Below are 18,561 nucleotides of genomic sequence, written 5' to 3'. Positions count from 1 at the left end.
CAACATAGCTCCATTAATTTCAACAGAGGGATGCTTTACACCAGCTGAGGAGGTGGCCCTTTGTGTCTACACTTTCAGACTCCCAGTATGTTTGGTTTGAACGTTCTTGAAATCCAACTCAAATGATTTCACGTTGTCTTTCATTGTGATGTACTGCAGAGCTTGAAATCAAAGATCATGAAATATTCTAATAGTATAATTGTTAACCTTGTATTCCCTAGTGCAGCATGTTCGCACAATATGTTTGTCCAACTGCATTAGCTAATCCTGGCTAACTCCTGAGATAGTTACTCAGTTTTTATATAATGCTTTCTCAGGGAAACTCCTGAATTTACATGGGTAAGGACTGACTTACAAACTGAGCAGGGGCCTCAGAATTTGATCCCTTGTATCTGGCATATCAGCAATGATTTGTGGGAATATTTTTTTTAAATTACCAAAGGGATTATTTCAAATTCTTAATTTACATTCACAGTCTGTTTAGGAGAGATGAGTATACCATATCTGGCTGTCCAAAAGAACACATTTCCTTGTTTCCATTGTAAATTTCCCCAAGAAATGTTTTATAGGACAATGATCTTAATTATACTGATCGTAACAATGATGTCAGAATGATAGAATGTTGAGGGCATGAGTGGGAAGAAGTGTGTATAACTCAGATGATCACCAGATGTTTCAATTTGTACACCACCGTTTTCCAGCTCTTAATGTTAAGACAGTGGAATATATTCTTTTCAGCTAGATGCTCCTATTTCTACAGGTTTTCTGCTTCGATTTCAACATTAAAAAGCAATGAACAAGCAAGTCCGAAGACCAGATGGAGTAGACTAAGGTGGTGAATAATTAGAATAGAGCCTGAACCAGAACATTATATGAGTCAATCTCATGTACACTAAGGACCCTTTCACCCACAAAGGGAGTGTAAAGTGGTGCAAATGGGAATCTGGACCATAGTGTTCTACTTCAGGCCATATTCTAATTGTTCTCTATGCATGCAGAAATTTAGATCTAAACTCAAACTTAACAGCTTGATCCAAAACTGAAACACTTGTTCCAAACCACCCTTGAACTTTGGGGAAGTTGGGATCTGACTCTGAACTTTGTGGTTGAAATCCTTTTTTTGGTAGAGTTGTATAGAGCAGTGTTTCCCAACCTTTTTGATACCAGGGATTGGTTTGCTGCCTTCCTAAGCTGTCAAGGAGATCTCAGGGACTGGTGCTGGTCCACACACAGGGCCGGCTCCAGACCCCAACGCGCCAAGCGCGCGCGTGGGGCGGCATTTTAACGGGAGGGCGGCAGGCGGGTCCGGCGGACCTTCCGCAGTCATGCCTGCGGGAGCTCCAACGGAGCCGTGGGACGACCGGACCTCCCGCAGGCATGACTGCGGCAGGTGCGCTGGTCCCGCGGCTTGTGTGGACCTCCCACAGGCATGCCTGCGGAAGCTCCACCATAGGCGCGGGACCAGCGGCACGTCTGCGGGAGGTCCCGCGAAGGCACGGGACCGGTGCCCGGCAGCGCGAGCGGCGCAGCGTGCTGCCCTGCTTGGGGCGGCGGAATTCGTAGAGCCGCCCCTGTCCACACACCCATCCTTGAGAAACATTGGTGTAAATCACATGGAAAGTTTGTGTGTGTGGTTATTGGGTGTGTGGTGGTTTTTATTGTTTTTTTGTTTGTTTGTTTAAGAACCCCCACCACTAAACAAGTTTTTCATGAGACTTTCATATGAGAGGTCTTTTAATTGACTTGTGTAGGAGTTGGGTAAGTTCTATTTAAATATTTGTAGTTAGAGGACTTCAATATTTGTCATGTCATACTATGTTTCAATAACTCTAGTACTCAAGTTAATAGTATGAGGGAAGAGAGTAAAGCTCTTGTTTCTCTACTTCCATATGGTTTAATTCCTGCTCAGAATTATTTTTGATTTACATATATCCATCCAGTAGATGATAAATGTTGTGAATAGAAGTATTACTCTTATGCAAATGCCATGCATATATTACAGAACAAATCAGCAGAGTATGCCTGGCCATATTTTGACTTCCCAAAACTCTCTGGGTGAGAGCCCATACATTACAATTTTAGATGCATGTTGCCTCTCAGTGTTACAGAATGAGTCTGGGTCTTACATCTTCACTTTTGCAGCAGAAGTCTCCAGTAGAATCAGTGAATTCTGTTTAATCATTGATGCTGAACAACACCTGCAAATACTCACTATCTTTCTGCAAGAAATTCAGCTGACTGGCTAGAATCATGTGGTGCAGCAGTAAAAGACTCAACAGTTGAAAAAATGAAGAACTCTCACCACATTAAAAAAATTTGCATACATGGCTGATGAATGCACCACTGCAAATGGGCATCAAGTATTAAGTCATTGTGTATTTTATCTTGATGTCAGTGGTAGGCCAGTAGATGCATTTCTAGATCTTCAAGTTATAGAAGACCCATCGGCTGCATCTGTGACAATTCACATCTTAGAGTTAAATGCTTGTCAATTGGACCCCAAACAAATGGCTGCTTATGTGTTTGGAGCTGCAAACTTCTCTGGAATACATGGTGGGGTACAAGCTTTGCTCAGAGAAAAGTGTAACCCTAATCTCTCCTATACGCACTGCAGAGGCCATCTACTCCAACTAGTGCTAGTATGAGCTGCAGACTCTTCAAAAGACATTTTAAAAGCTTCAGATTTAATGTCTTCAATATATTTATTTTTTTCAGCAAGAATCCAAAGAGACTCTATATCTTGGAAAATATAGACGATACATTGGGACTGAAGTTCAAGTTAGTCCAACATGGAAAAACCCTCTGACTTTCTCATGAGCGATCCTTGGCTGTTGTCTTAAAATTACTCCAGCCATTATTACTGGCTTTGGAAAGTATCTACCAAGATGGGATGGATCTAAGTAGTGAGGCTGGTGGGTTGCTGAGCTCTCTTTACTCTCCTAGCCTTCAATAGGAATCGTCAACAATTGGCTCAAACACTGTTTCAGTTTTGGGATTAAAAATATCCCCAATCCTTTGGCTTGTTTCTCATATAATTTTTCCACAGTAATAAGTTTTAGAGGAAAGTACTGCTCAAAACCAATAAAAAGAGCAAGTGAATACTAGTAAGGCTCTAGCTAATTTCCTGAGACTGTAGCATGGTCTCGAGACCAGTATTCATCATCCCATTATGTCTCCAGTATACCAGACCCACTAACTGTGATTAATGAGAATTACCCTATGCCTTTATTAGTCTAAGTAACATTTTGTTTTACATAGAGCTCTTTTGTTGTCTTTTTCAAGACAATGTGGCACTGAATATCCACTCTACGTTTAGTACAAGCATCTGAACTAGTGCATTAATTGCTCTTTGAATTAAGGCACGTCTGGTACTACAGGATTCTTGCCAGGCTGCTACTGAAACAGACCTAATGTATATAAACTATTCTTGGGCACTAGAAAATCACTGTTTTCCTTCCTCATGTTTAAGAAATAATGTGCTTCCCCGCCCCACCCCATGCGTTTCTGCATTTATCTGTTCAGATATAATTAAGTGAAATAGGATTTTATTTGTATGAGAGAGTAAAAACAGATCATTATTTCAAATATGTAGCATGACTCAATGTGATATAAATAAAAGGTTTTATTCTGTACCTAATGCACATACTACTTGTTCTGTTTTTATTACAGTAGCACCTAGAAGTCCAACCAAGATCATGTCCCTATTGTGCTAGGCACTGATACATAGTGAGAGATAGTCTGTGTCCTGAAGAGGTCACATGCTAAACAAAGAAGATAGATAAAGGATCTAGAATTAATCCTAATTTTACAGATGTGGGACTGAGGCACAGAGATTGTGATTTGCCCAAGCTCACACCAGACATCTGTGGCAGAGTGGTTTTGTTAAGAATTACGAATGGTATGAAATAGTTGGAGCGGTCTGCTAGACAGATGTCTTCCTGGTTAATTGTTAAATGTTAGTAATGTTCTTCATGTTGATCTACTTATAATTACTGTTTCTGTATTTCTGGTTTTCTGCTTTCACTTAAGCCAGAGATCTTTTTAACTAGGGATGATGTAGTAGTAGTAGTAGTACAGTGTTTCTCAAACTGGGGTTGCCGCTTGTGTAGGGAAAGTTCCTGGCGGGCCAGCAGCTCCCGTTAGCCTGCAGCGGCGAACCGTGGCCAGTGGAGCTGCGATCGGCCAGACCTGCAGACGGGGCAAGTAAACAAACCGACCCGGCCCGCCAGGGGCTTTCCCTACACAAGCGGCGACCCCAGTTTGAGAAACACTGTAGTAGTGGTACTCTGAAGGTGCTAGGCACTTTCCAGATATCCAAGAAGGGATGGTCCCTGCCCAGAGACGCTCACACTCTGAGGACAAACAGACAAGTAAACGGAAGTTAGGGGAAGGAGAATAATAATTAGGGACTTTTATTAGAATTGAACTAGGCTCACTGTAGGCAGCTCAGCAGGTGTGTATCTTTTAAGAGGGACTTAAATGCAGACAGAGTGAGGGTTTTGTGGATGAGTTTAGGGGGCTGCCTGGAAAAGCAGACAAAGGTGATTATGTGAGAAGATGAGATGAGAATGAGAGGAAAAATGGCAGAATAGAAGGGGGCTGGAGGTTGATGCAAAGCTCAACAAGAGGAATAATAGGCAGCAGGTTTAAAACAAGAGGAAGTATTTTTTTCACACAATGGACAGTCAACCACTGGAACTCCTTGCCAGAGGATGTTGTGAAGGCGAAGACTATAATAGGGTTCAAAAAGGAACTAGATAAGTTCATGGAGGATAGGTCCATCCATGGCTATTAACCAGGATGGGCAGGTCTGGTGTCTCTAGCCTCTGTTTTGCCAGAAGCTGGGAATGGGTGGTGGGGATGGATCACTTGATTATCCGTTCCGTTCATTTTCCCAAAGCACCTGGCTTTGGCCACTGTCAGAAGACTGCATACTAGGCTATATGGACCTTTGATCTGACCTAGTGTGGCCGTTCTTATGGATAGGCAAAGTTCTACAGAACTTCAGATGGTGACAAGAAGCTTCAAATGGGTTGCAATCAGATTCCCAAGGGCCAATTCACCAGCCCTGACATAACTATTCTATGCCACCTTGGGATTCCCCCACTCTAGTGAAGGATTGAAGTGGGTTATAGCACACAAGGTCTGTGGCAGAGAGGTACAAAAGGGCCATCGCAGGGGTCAGAATCTGGCCTGAGTGTCTAGCTGCATTGTATGTAAAGCACAATAAAACCAAAGAATTAATTATAAATGGTGGATTTTTCCAGACAATCTGTGTGATCTGCATATACTTACTGGTTCATATTTTTTAAACTCGTTGTGACATTCTATACCATGGGGGAGCACCGTGTAACCCCCATAGTCCTCATTTACATATAATTGTGATCTTGCATATGAAGAATTTCCCATGGTACCTCACATGGCAAGGTTATGATCTGCTGAAACCCATTGTTCCAGCTAAATATGTATATCATTAATGCATATGAAGTTATGAGAATGTGCTGTATGGTTGCCACTAAAATATGCTGTGGGTTTGGGAAGCACCCAGATACACTCTCTAGAGACAATGCCAAGGAAAGTAACCAATGCCAGGGCATGTGTCCAACACATCAACAGCCATTGTCCAGCAAGGGAGCTACGCTTCAATGACTCACATGCATAAGGCCACACCAAGGGAATTGCTCAACCTTGCCTGGGGACTCAGCAAGGCCCACAAGACCTGCCTGGATCTGTTTTCTCCAAGCACATGGACTAAGGGTATAAAACAGAACACACGCCCAGCATGTGGCCACTTTCTCCTGCCCTCACCTATGCTGCAAGCAATAGACCCTCAGACTGAAGACTCCAACAGAAGAGACTGGCCCAAGTTTAAGGGGCAAAGCTGTATATTAAGGACTGTAATATACAGTGGGGTGAGAGAAACTGCTTAATCTAGATGTTGCCCAGTCTAATCGGGTTGAGAGTTTAGACTGTGTGCTTATATTTTCTTTCACCAACTAACTCTGACTTCTTTCCTATCACGTAAAATCTATCTTTTGTAGTCCATACATTTAACTGTTTATCTTTACCAGTGAGTTTGCCTGAAGTGTTTGGTAAAGGTATTTGCTCAGGTTTACAAAGGCTGGTGTATATTCACTTTCCATCGAAGTGGTGAACCAATTAATAAATTAGCAGTGCAAGAGGGTATATTCCTGAGGTACAGTACTGGGAGTAGGGGGATTTGGCTGGTGCCTTTCTGTGTGATTCATGAGTGGCTCTGGGAGCATTCATGCACTATAGTTGGATGTGGGGCTTCACAGGTGGTTGCGCTGAGTGATAACAGCACCTGGACAGGTTTGCTGCTTGTCACTAGCAGAGCATTGTGAGAGATAGCCCAGATTGGAGAGTTAAGAGGGCATAGCAATCTCATGGTCCTAAGCTGCACCCTGGGGATCGCATCACAGTAGTGTTTCAACTTGCACAGGGTGGCCATACATCCTGTTTTGGCTGGGACAGTCCCTTTTTTAAGCCCTGTCCCAACTTTTTTGGCAAAAGTGGGTGTTTTGATCAAGTTATCAAGAGCAAATGAGACAGCTGGCAAGAGCAAACTGGAGAAATACACTTTTTGTTAAAGTGGGGTGTGGCGGAATGTGCGGGGGGTGGGCGGAGAGGGAAGCAGCATTTCCTGGCCCTAGTCTCATGCAGGGGGCAGGGGAGTTGGACGGCGGCAGGGCTCGGGCGAGCCCCAGTCTTGCATGGGCTAGCCCCATGAAGTCTCCCATTTTCCCTTTGGGAAATATGGTCACCCTAAACTTGCACATTCAGTGAAAGCATTCAAGCATAGAAGAGATTTGCATGTATAAATGTGATAATTAAGAACCCAGCTATCATCTGTGTGTACATTTACTCGTGTACACAAGCAGTAATGCTTTCACAAGGAACTGCACATACAAATATGTACATTTGCAAATTTAGAGGCAGGACAAGATTCGCTGAAAGATTGGTCCTGAATGTCAGTATGTTCAGCACAATGTGATGCTGTAAAATTTCTAAGGAACTCACAGACATAAGGCTTTAACCAAACAAAACTATCTGCCAAAACTTTTGAACCGGTAAGTAGGTTTTGGATCCGAGACTCTGAAAATATGGGTTATTTCAACCAATTATGGATTAACTATTTCTGTTGCCTGGCATCAAGACTAAAAACATTGCTTCCCTCACCTCTGCATGCCCAAGGATGGCGAGGATATTGGTTCCAGATTCAGAACCAGGCAAACCTTAAAGTGTGGTATATGCAAGAATGCAGTCGATACAATGTGCAAGTAATCAGAGACCTATCCAGTGGGCTACAGCAAAACATATGATCAGAACAAGTCAAAATGCAAAAGAAGCATTTTAAGGCAATCATTTGTGTATACTCTTTCCTTACTCTTTTTATGAGGCTAGATGTTGCTCCACTTCTAGGCCCGTTCTTCCTAGAGGCTCGTATACTACTGATTACAAAACATTTGGAAATTGGTTTTTCCCCTCCATAAAACTTATTTGAAACCCTGTGTTGTTTGATTCTCTCTGTTTTGACTATTCACCATATTACAAGTTGCTCATTCACATTTTTTATAAGATAATTGGAAACAAAGGCAACAAGAATTAGTAAGAGTTGTCAAAAGAAAATAATTCAGAAACCATGTTATCACCAAGTATTAACAGAACGAAACTTTTCTGTTTGGAGTGGCTGATAAGTGAAGCCATCCATACAGGATGTAAAACATGGCAAAATCTAGATTAGAGAAGAAATGCAGTGGAAAAGAAACAACCACCATGGTGGAGTTAAGTCTAAAACCAATAAAATAAACCTTCCTGGGCCAGATTTTGCTCTCACTCAAGTAGATGGCAAAATGCCTACTGATTTGAATGGGAACATGATTTGGTTCTAGAAATTAGGCTAGAGAGGGTGGTGAGTGAAGGAAATGAAACAGCGTGTAGAAACTTCACAGCACCTTTTTAAGCCAGAAAGGAATTTCTAACCAGGTAAGTTCTTCTGCATAACATGAAGGATGATGATTAATAATAAATAAGATGTTAATATTTAAAAGATGTTGAAAGCAAAATTATGCCTTTTTAAAAAATGGTTTTCAATAGATCCTACAGTATAAGAGGCTAATTAAACTAGGTCCAATCTGTCTGCCTGAGGATGCTACCTGTGTCAGATGTCACCTGACTATGAGGGCTGAGATATTCTACAACATGTGTGAGAATCAGATGAATTATCCAATAAACAAGGGGAAGGAACTGCAGAATCTGAATCCTGAATTAAATAACAATGAGGAAGCACTGAATGCTGGAGATATATTGGCTACTAACTCAAATAATGGCAATTGTAGGCATTAGACATGTACAGATTCCAAAAGAGTGACAACTGCATAAAACAAAACCCCCTTAGCACAATAAGAACATCATATGGAAAGGGCATGTACACAATTGCCAATGATCTAAAATGGATAATAAGCAAAACTGAGAGTGGCTTAAGGTATGGAGCAAGATGTTCTAAAGATCCCTATGAATTATTTATTGAAGATGTGCTATAAGAAGGCCTAATAATATAAAAAAGCTTTCAATTATTTACGCCTTATAGCACTGAATCTATAAGTGGTGTGTCATGCCCTGTCTCACATCAGGGCTCTGCACAGAGAGGAATCAGCACAGCACCACCACCAGCAATTTGTGTCTCATCAGAGCCATGCATGTATAGATCCAAGATCCACTTCCTCATTTACAAGTGGGGATATCATAGGGGGTCCTTACTGAAAAATCACCTGCTGTGCAAATAGCTTCTCCCTCTCCTGAGCCATGGATAGTGTATGTTTTCTTGGCCTAGATGTACCAGGCTGCTGACAGACTGTTTTTCATAAGGCACCCTAGCTCTGAAAAGATGACAAAGTTTCATTATCATTGTAAAACATTATGCTTTTTTTAATATATTCCTCTGTTACCACGTCATACATGCTTGTTCTATTAAACTGGAGCAAACATTTCTTGGAGTCTGACAAATATAAAATTTTATTTTAAATGGTAACCGTCTCCCTTCTTAAAGGTAAATTATCTATAATAGCACTATGGCTGGGATGCCCAACTTTGCTTAAAGGAGCACTCTGTCAATGTGAGGGTTACACCAAATTTATACTGAGTGGCTTCAAGCTGCCTTACTTTATTACAGCAGTGTGTCCGCAAGTTTATATGTGGCAGCATGTACACTAAAATAGAAGGGACAACTTGGGAGCAGGTGGTCATATAAGTAGAAAATACTATAGTACAAGATAGAATTTCCTGTAGTTGAGAAGATTTAATGAGATTTTTAGGACAAAAAGTTTATGCAAAATATTAAATACTTACCTGGAATTCTGGTTTAGAAAACTACTGGCTTGTGTTTCTCTCTCTTAAAAAATAAAATAAAATAAAAAAAAATAAAAATCACACCTAAACCCTCAAACTTGAAATGGACACAGGTACTCTGATGAAAACTGACATAAAACTAAGCAAGACCGCAGCACCACCATATTTAAAACATTTTATTCTACAGTAGATCTGCCCCCCACTGTGGAAACAACATCTCAAGTCTCCAAAGCCCCCCACCTCCTTTACACAATCCTATCTCTTGATATAGTGAATAATTGTAACCACTTATGTACATTCTATTGTATTTCAGTATCAAACTTTCTGTAACAGAATAAAATGTTCCCACCTGTGCTGTGCCCACCCCTTGGGATGTTCTTCTCTTCTCTTTTCCTACATTCAGTCTGCTTTCTCCTCTTCACCTTGGTGTCCCTTTTTCTTCATACTTTTCTGTTTTTCCATAGGCTAATTGTTCTGTCGTATGAACTCATTACAGAATATTTAGCTTTTTTTTTTTTTTTTTTTAAGCTGACTACTCTTTCAGAAAAGCAGACTTTGACTCCTTCAGGGAACTGATGGGCAGGATCCCCGGGGAGAATAACATGACGGGGAAAGGAGTCCAGGAGAGCTGGCTGTATTTTAAAGAATCCTTATTGAGGTTGCAGGAACAAACCATCCCGATATATAGTAAGAATAGTAAATATGGCAGGCAACCAGCTTGGCTTAACAGTGAAATCCTCGCTGATCTTAAACACAAAAATGCTTATAAGAAGTGGAAGACTGGACAAATGACCAGAGAGGAGTATAAAAATATTGCTCAGTCCTGCAGGAGTGAAATCAGGATGGTCAAATCACACTTGGAGTTGCAGCTAGCAAGGGCTGTTAAGAGTAACGAGGGCTTTCTTCTGGTATGTTAGCAACAAGAAGAAAGTCAAGGAAAGTGTGGGCTCCTTACTGAATGAAGGAGGCAACTGAGTGACAGAGGATGTGGAAAAAGCTAATGTACTCAGTGCTTTTTTTGCCTCTGTCTTCACGAACAAGGCCAGCTCCCAGACTGCTGCACTGGGCAGCACAGCATGGGGAGGAGGTAACCAGCCCTCTTTGGAGAAAAGTGGTTCAGGACTATTTAGAAAAGCTGGATGAGCACAAGTCCATGGGGCCGGATGCACTGCATCCGAGGGTGCTAAAGGAGTTGGCGGATGTGATTGCAGAGCCATTGGCCATTATCTTTGAAAACTCATGGCAATGGCAGGAGGTCCCGGATGACTGGAAAAAGGCTAATGTAGTGCTTTTCTTTAAAAAAAGGAAGGAGGAGGATCCGGGGAACTACAGGCCAGTCAGTCTCACCTCAGTCCCTGGAAAAATCATGGAGCAGGTCCTCAAGGAATCAATTCTGAAGCACTTAGGGGAGAGGAAAGTGATCAGGAACAGTCAGCATGGATTCACCAAGAGCAAGTCATGCCTGACTAACCTAATTGCCTTCTATGACAAGATAATTGGCTCTGTGGATGAGGGGAAGCAGTGGACATGTTATTCCTTGACTTTAGCAAAGCATTTGATATGGTCTCCCACAGTATTCTTGCCAGCAAGTTAAAGAAGTATGGTCTGGATGACTGGAGTATAAGGTGGATAGAAAGCTGGCTAGCTTGTTGGGCTCAACGGGTAGTGATCAATGGCTCCATGTCTAGTTGGCAGCCAGTATCAAGCGGAGTGCCCCAAGGGTTGGTCCTGGGGCCAGTTTTGTTCAATATCTTCATTAATGATCTGGAGGATGGCGTGGGCTGCACCCTAAGCAAGTTTGCAGATGACACTAAACTGGGAGGAGTGGTAGATACGCTGGAGGGTAGGGATAGGACACAGAGGGACCTAGACAAATTAGAGGATTGGGCCAAAAGAAATCTGATGAGATTCAACAAGGACAAGTGCAGAGTTCTGCACTTAGGATGGAAGAATCCCATGTACTGCTACAGACTAGGGACCGTGTGGCTAGGCAGCAGTTCTGCAGAAAAGGACCTAGGGATTACAGTGGACGAGAAGCTGCATATGAGTCAACAGTGTGCCCTTGTTGCCAAGAAGGCTCATGGCATTTTGGGCTGTATAATATAATATAATATAATAATATAGTATAAAAGTAGTGGCATTGCCAGCAGATCGAGGGACATGATCATTCCCCTCTATTCGGCATAGGTGAGGCCTCATCTGGAGTACTGTGACCAGTTTTGGGCCCCACACTACAAGAAGGATATGAAGAAATTTGAAAGAGTCCAGCAGAGGACAACAAAAATGAGTGGGGGGCTGGAGCACGTGATGTATGAGGAGAGGCTGAGGAAACTGAGATTGTTTAGTCTTCAGAAGAGAAGAATGAGGGGGATTTGATAGCTGCTTTCAACTACCTGAAAGGGGGTTCCAAAGAGGATGGATCTAGACTGTTCTCAGTGGTACCAGATGACAGAATAAGAAGTAATGGTCTCAAGTTGCAGTGGGGAAGGTTTAGCTTGGCTATTATGGAAAAACTTTTTCACTAGGAGGGTGGTGAAGCACTGGAATGGGTTACCTAGGGATGTGGTGGAATCTCCTTCCTTAGAGGTTTTTAAGGTCAGGCTTGACAAAGCCCTGGCTGGGATGATTTAGTTGGGGATTGGTCCTGCTTTGAGCAGGGGGTTGGACTAGATGACCTCCTGAGGTCCTTTCTAACCCTGATATTCTATGATTCATCCCTCTTTAATCTTCATGATCTAACTTTTCTCATTCTTCCCCTGTCATTTTTACTTTTTACTTTTTTCCTCCTTTTTGATACTATGGGTAGGTCTATACTTACCCGCTGGGTCGACGCGTAGAGTTCGACTTCTCGGAGTTCGAACTATCGCGTCTAATCTAGACACGAACTCCGAACGCGCTCCCGTCGACTCCGGAACTCCACCACCACGAACGGCGGTGGCGGAGTCGACGGGGGAGCCGCGGACTTCGATCCCGCGGCGTCTGGACAGGTAGGCAGTTCGAACTAAGGTAGTTCGACTTCAGCTACGCTATTCGCTAGCGACCCCCCTCCCCAGTGTAGACCAGGCCTTAGAAGTATGTTCAGTTTCCACACTCCAGTTTTTCTGATCCATTTCTATTGTCAAATCTCTTGCATTGTAGTCTTCCCTCTTTGTTTCTTTTTCTTCCATACACCTTTTCCCCTCTCTCATTTCTCAATTTCTCTAATCCTCTCACCCATCTCCCTTTGCCCTTTTTCATTCATCTACCACTTCCCTTCTCTTCCCCAGTTTCACCCATTCTACCTTGCTTTCTGCTCAGAGCATTTATATGCTGGGCCCTGTACCCTTCCCCATTTGCATTTCTGTATTGAGAAGGACAGACTTAAGCCACATTTTAGAACTCTCTGCGCTGTTAGTTGGCCAAAGGTTGCCAATTGGTTATCTTTTCGATGTGATGCATAGCTAGGAGTGGAAATTTGGGTGGGCCCTGACTTTTGGGTGGACAGGTAATGACTGACTGTGCTAGCTCAGTTTCTCCCCTGACCCCACACTTTCTTCCTAGCCTTAGTGCCCCCAGACACAAGGCTTCACTTGCCAAGCTGGGCATGTGCATGGGGTAGCTCTTAAATGGCAAGGCAGATGCTGGAGCATAGCTTTCTGAAAGGCGGGCGCATAGCGCCATCCTGGATTTCAGGTGCCCTGGTGACATGCTACACCTCTGGCAGCACTATATCCCTGCTCAGATTTGGGTGGACCTCGATGCTAAGTGGGTGGGCCACTGCCTATCCAGGCCCACCCTTGGCTATGCCCCTGGAAAACACACTGGCTGAAATTCTGGTCCTTGTTGAAGTCAATGAGAGTCTTCCCATGGACTTCAATGGAGCCAGGATTCCAATACACGTGTCAAAATACCATATGTTTTTTTACTAAGGTGTCTGGTTAATTTCAGAAATTTGTTACAACCGTTTGTTGCTGAGAGAGACTGAAGCTATCACCTATAGGGAAATCATTAGCTTTGACTAAACAAGGTTAATCTTTTTAAAATAAAGTAACAATCTTAGTTTAGCTAAGTATGTTTTAAAAAGTCTGAAAAGCATCTTAACTGATGCAAATGATTTATGTTTCTGTGAAGTCTTACCAACAATTCTTCATGTGGGGGAATAAATTATTGGGATGCGATAAAGGTATATTTTCATTTGACATGCTGTTTATCTGGAAAGTTACAGACATGTGAAAATAGAGGCTTATAATGGAAATACCTTCTGTACTATACTGATAGCATTTCTGGTGTAATGCTGGAAAATGCAAAAAGAAATAATTACCCAAAGGCCTTCCTTGTCAGACAGGTAATAACAGATTGAGAATATAGAAATCAGGGCCTGCTCATACTTAGCAGCTAGATCATTTGATAGTTTATATCACATGCCCTGCAAGAATGTGGAATGAATAAAAGTGATTTTCTGTGTTTACAACTTGCTTTATGATGATGAGCTGATTCTTCAGTATGAATATACTTGTGGTCAATAAAATGCCATAACTTACTATTGGTGCTGACTTTCTAAAAGAAAACAAATACTGTGATTAAGTGTCCTCGTATAGCATCCATACATCAATCAGTGTCATTGTTGCTAATAGGCAAATCCAATGGTCAATTAGCAATGCACAGTAAGTGCAAAATTATAATAGGAATCTTCATGAGCTCTGGTTGGTAATAATGAGAGAACATGATTTTATTCCATTAAATGCATTGTTGGCTAGGGAGATGCTGAGATTTTGCTGTAAATCAGGCAAGATCATTGTGTGATATATGCTGAAAAGGGAGATAATTGAAGTCATGCTGTCTGGATTGGCTCGCAAGTGAGAATACCAAACTCCGGGCAGACTGTTAAGAACCAGGGCACAAACCCCAAACTGGCTGAGAGTTCTATATTTACATTTCACCAACTACATAACACGTGTAAACTCCTCAGGCACTATACAGCCTTAACATGGAGTCACAGACAGTCCTCTTTGGCATTCTACATTACCACCCAGGCAAGCTTGACTCTGTGATAGATGGTCACTTTATACCAAAGATCACAACAATATTCAGCAAAAACAGCGGGAAGTCCTTGTGGCACCTTAGAGACTAACACATTTATTTGGGCATAAGCTTTCGTGGGTTGTGGACTCCCCGTTGTTTTTGCTGATACAGATTAACATGGCTACCGCTTTGAAACAATAGTCAGGTTATTCCCAATCCCAAAGGACCAATCATTTACCCCAAGTAACCTTGCACCTTAAATCTCACACACAAGACAATGCTTGTAGCCAACCCTATAATAAGCTAGCTCAGGATCTATTAACAAAGAAAAAGAACTGAGGGTTATTTATACGGTTAAAACTGGTAATACAAATGAGAGTCTTAGTTTTCAAATTGTGATAGAGCTGCTGAAATATGGCAACTCTATATAAATCCTTTTGGGCTAACCCAGGTTAATCCAGGGGATCTCTTGCTGGTCCTGCTTTGAGCAGGGGGTTGGACTAAATGACCTCTTGAGGTCCCTTCCAACCCTGATATTCTATGTTAAAGAATCTTTGCCCCTTAGAGTCCAAACAGCATAAGAAGACCCTAATTCCTTTTGGTAAGGGATTTTTATCCCCATCTCCCTCAAGGCCGAGCTGATGGGATGAGCATTTCCCCAGTCTTCATGGGTGTGCCAGGAGCAATTAATAAAGTCCTTGTTCTTTGACTTACAATGGCCCATTTAGATTCAATAGGCCTTCCTGATGGTCCAGCAATAACCCTCCTTATGGCTCGAAACCGGTATTTCACATTTGGTGATGTTTCTTTCGTGACTGGATTTAGAGTTTCAGAGGAAACATTTTTGCAGTTACAGAACACACGCTTAAGTATTACCCTATAGCATGGGTTACAGATATTCTAAAAACAACAAGGAGTCTGGTGGCACCTTAAAGATTAACAGTTAGTCTTTAAGGTGCCACCAGACTCCTCGCTGTTTTTGTGGATACAGACTAACACAGCTACACCTCAGATATTATAAGTGAGATTAATGCATGCAGCAATTTACAAGCATTTCATAAAGACTAAATACGCTTACATGGGATCTGCTAAGGCCCAACAAACTGGGATTCTGAGAAGGCGTTCTCAGTCTCTTAGGCATTTCAAAGCATTTTCCAAGCCTCCATATCCTTTTCAAAAACACTTCCCATTGGAGGTGTTCATAGCTACCAATTAGGGAGCATTAATTGTGACGCCAGATATGAAAGAAATACTTGAATTTTTTTTTACTATACTCAAAGGTTTAAAAGCAGCTCTCAGCTCTTGCTCTTATACCAGGCACTGGGATTTCACTGTTCTTGCAAAGTGGGGGGCCCTCTGGGAACTGCAAGTCTGACACACTTCTTAAAAGTCACAGCAATCCATGCTCTACGGGGATTTAAAAAGACAAGAGGAAATCCTCGAAAGGCTTTATCTGTGACTACACAGGTAACCTATGCCATTATTTATTGTGCATCTCCAAAACCCCTTTTATTGCCTTACATATATTTAAATTGCTCTGTCAAATATCTAGCTCTGATACTATAAATGTGGACACCCCCCCCCCCCACGATTTTCTTAAAGAAAGCAATTCTTAAACTTAAGGTAGATGATGACTTTTTAAAATGAACATTCACATCCCTCAATTTTGGAGCAATTTAAAAAGTATTACTCAAAACCAGCTTCTTTTAAAAGCTGATTTTTGAGTATCTGAACTGTACAAAATGTTTCCTTTTGTTGTTTTCAAATTAAACTAGATTATTTTTTCTTCTTTCCTCTCCCCATCTCTTGGTGCAGTGGTTAATTGACAGAATACTTCTCCAGGAGAGAGACTGTCTCACATGGCGGAGTGAGGCTTTTTAGGAGAGAGTTTGGTTATCTTGTAAGGTTAACTTATCTCTGAATTTTTTGAGCTTGGTAGTTTTTAGTTTTTTACTCTTTAACTATAATGGTTTTAAAGACAAACCACTGATATGTGCCTGCAACCTCAACCTTACTGTAACACTGTTTTGTTGTGGGCACAATGATATAACTGCATTGCCTTCACAGAGGCTATTCCGCAGTCAAAAAAACAAAACAAACTTGAGTTCAAGTCTAAGCATTTATGTTTCTTTTGATACAAGGGTTACAGGCTTGGGTTTGCATGCTGGATAGGATTTGTGCTGCATAATAATGAAGAGGATTTCCCAAAGAGAATGAGCGGATTGTGAAGTGCTGAACAAATAACATGGTATTTTTCTCTTTGTTTTTAGGGAAATGTTTTTATTCAAGCTCTGAGAGATACAAAATGCATATTATAATCAACAACACATGGGAAGTAAGGAGCAAAGATCACGTTGAACCTGCAAGCTGAAACCCCCAAAGTATGTGCTTCAACACATTTTAAAATATAGTAATGTTTTTAATGAGCAGAACTGTTTGTAGATCTAAAGAAATAATTTCATTTAATACTTTGGCATTAATACCTGTACACTGATTGCCAAAAGCATTCTGCCTCTGCAACTGAGGAGATTTTACAACTGCCTGTGACATCAGTGCAGTTAATGACAATAAGTCATGGTACAGTTGTCTGCACATGAATCTGCCAGTCCAGGAATTCATTCACTTGCTTTCATAATTTTTATAGCTTTTTTTGTCATGAGTCCTCTGTGAAGACATGCTAGCTAATCTTACAATGAGAGAGGAAAAGCCAAAGTAATCCCCAATGGGCAATATTTCAGCTCCTGCTATAAAGAGGGATTAATTCAATTAAATTAATTATATGGAATCTAAGAGTTGGGGTCAGGGCAAGTGAAGAGAACAAAGTGGTTGGACTTCCATTAGCATAGCACTAGTGATCCAGTTAAAAGGATGTAGGGTAATATCTGTACAGGCTTTTGGGTATCTGGTTCAGGAGGAGAAAAAGGCCATTTGCATCCTTATGGCTGCATAGTTTTTGGCTGATCTACCTTTTTGTTTTTTCACAATAGTCTTTAATCACTTCTTTCTCTTACTTAAGCAGATTTTTCTTTGAATGCTTCTTCCGGTAACTGCTGAACAAATGTATGTGTATGGTGTCCTTTGTGTGACACATTTCCATTGATGTGTCCTAGCTAGAGCTCATTTTCTTATACTTAGACTGTTTGTTTGCATTTTTCACCCGCCTGAACAATTCATCAAAACTTTTGTCAATAGTTTTGATAATTGAAAATTTTAAATTAGGTTACCCCCAAAGTAATTTAGTGATCTCCTTGCTCTACAATAAGAATAAATCCAAACACCTGTAACTTTTTTCCATAGGACTCAATCTTAAAACATGATGGCATGTTGGTTAATCTAGATGACCAAAAGAATGCCATCATGACTAAACAGCAGAGAAATAGAGGCTATTAGAGGCAAAAAGGCATCCTTTAAAATGTGTAAGTCAAAACTTCATAAGTATAATAGGAAGGAGCACAAACTCTGGCAGGTTAAGTGTAAAAGTATGATAAGGAAGTCCAAGAAAGAATTTGAGATGCTAAAGATGCAAAAACCTAATAGTAAGAATTGTAAGTACATCAGAAGCAGGAACCCTGCTAAACAAGCAGTGGGGCTCCTAGAAGACACAGGTACTAAAGAAGCACTAAAGGAAGACAAGACTGTTACAGAGAAGCTAAATGAATTCCTTGCATCATTCTTTATTGCAGAGGATGTGGGGGAGATACCTCCATCAGAGCTAGTCTTTTTTATGACTCATCTGACATACTGTCCTACATTGGTGTATCAATAGAGGAGGTTTTAGAACAAATTGATAAATGAAACAATAAGTCACCAGGACCAGATGGTATTCACCCAAGAGTTCTGAAGGAACTCAAATATGGAACTGCAGCAGAACTACTAACTCCGGCATGTAACCTATTGCTGAAACAAGCCGTTGTACCAGATGACTGGAAGGTAGCTAAAGTAACACCAATTTTTAAAAAAGGTGAGCCTAACTTCAGTACTGAGCAAATTGGTAGAAACTATAGTAAAGAAGAGAATTATCCTGTTCATTTATGTGGCTGATATGTCGGGGAAGTGTCAACGCTGCTCTTTAAAGGGAAGTCATGCCTCACCAATATATTAGAATTCTTTGACTTCAGTGGAGATCTGTAGGGTCCATCAGTACATGACTGGACTGGAACATTACAGATGAAAGTTATACAGGCTAGAAAC

The 18,561-nt window shown here is 41.4% G+C and overlaps 1 long non-coding RNA gene across 1 annotated transcript in view; it reads left to right on the top strand.

Annotated features, from left to right (window-relative positions):
- Nucleotides 1-18,561, top strand: part of LOC123373195 — a 104,071-nt gene that overhangs the window by 50,878 nt on the left and 34,632 nt on the right. Inside the window, exon 2 of the long non-coding RNA XR_006580608.1 lies at nucleotides 16,641-16,751. This is a non-coding gene — a long non-coding RNA (uncharacterized LOC123373195). The remainder of the gene's footprint in view (nucleotides 1-16,640; nucleotides 16,752-18,561) is intronic.

Source organism: Mauremys mutica, chromosome 6 (genome assembly GCF_020497125.1).
Source record: "Mauremys mutica isolate MM-2020 ecotype Southern chromosome 6, ASM2049712v1, whole genome shotgun sequence".
Lineage (NCBI taxonomy): Eukaryota > Metazoa > Chordata > Testudines > Geoemydidae > Mauremys > Mauremys mutica.
This window is presented reverse-complemented; position numbering and strand designations above follow the sequence as displayed.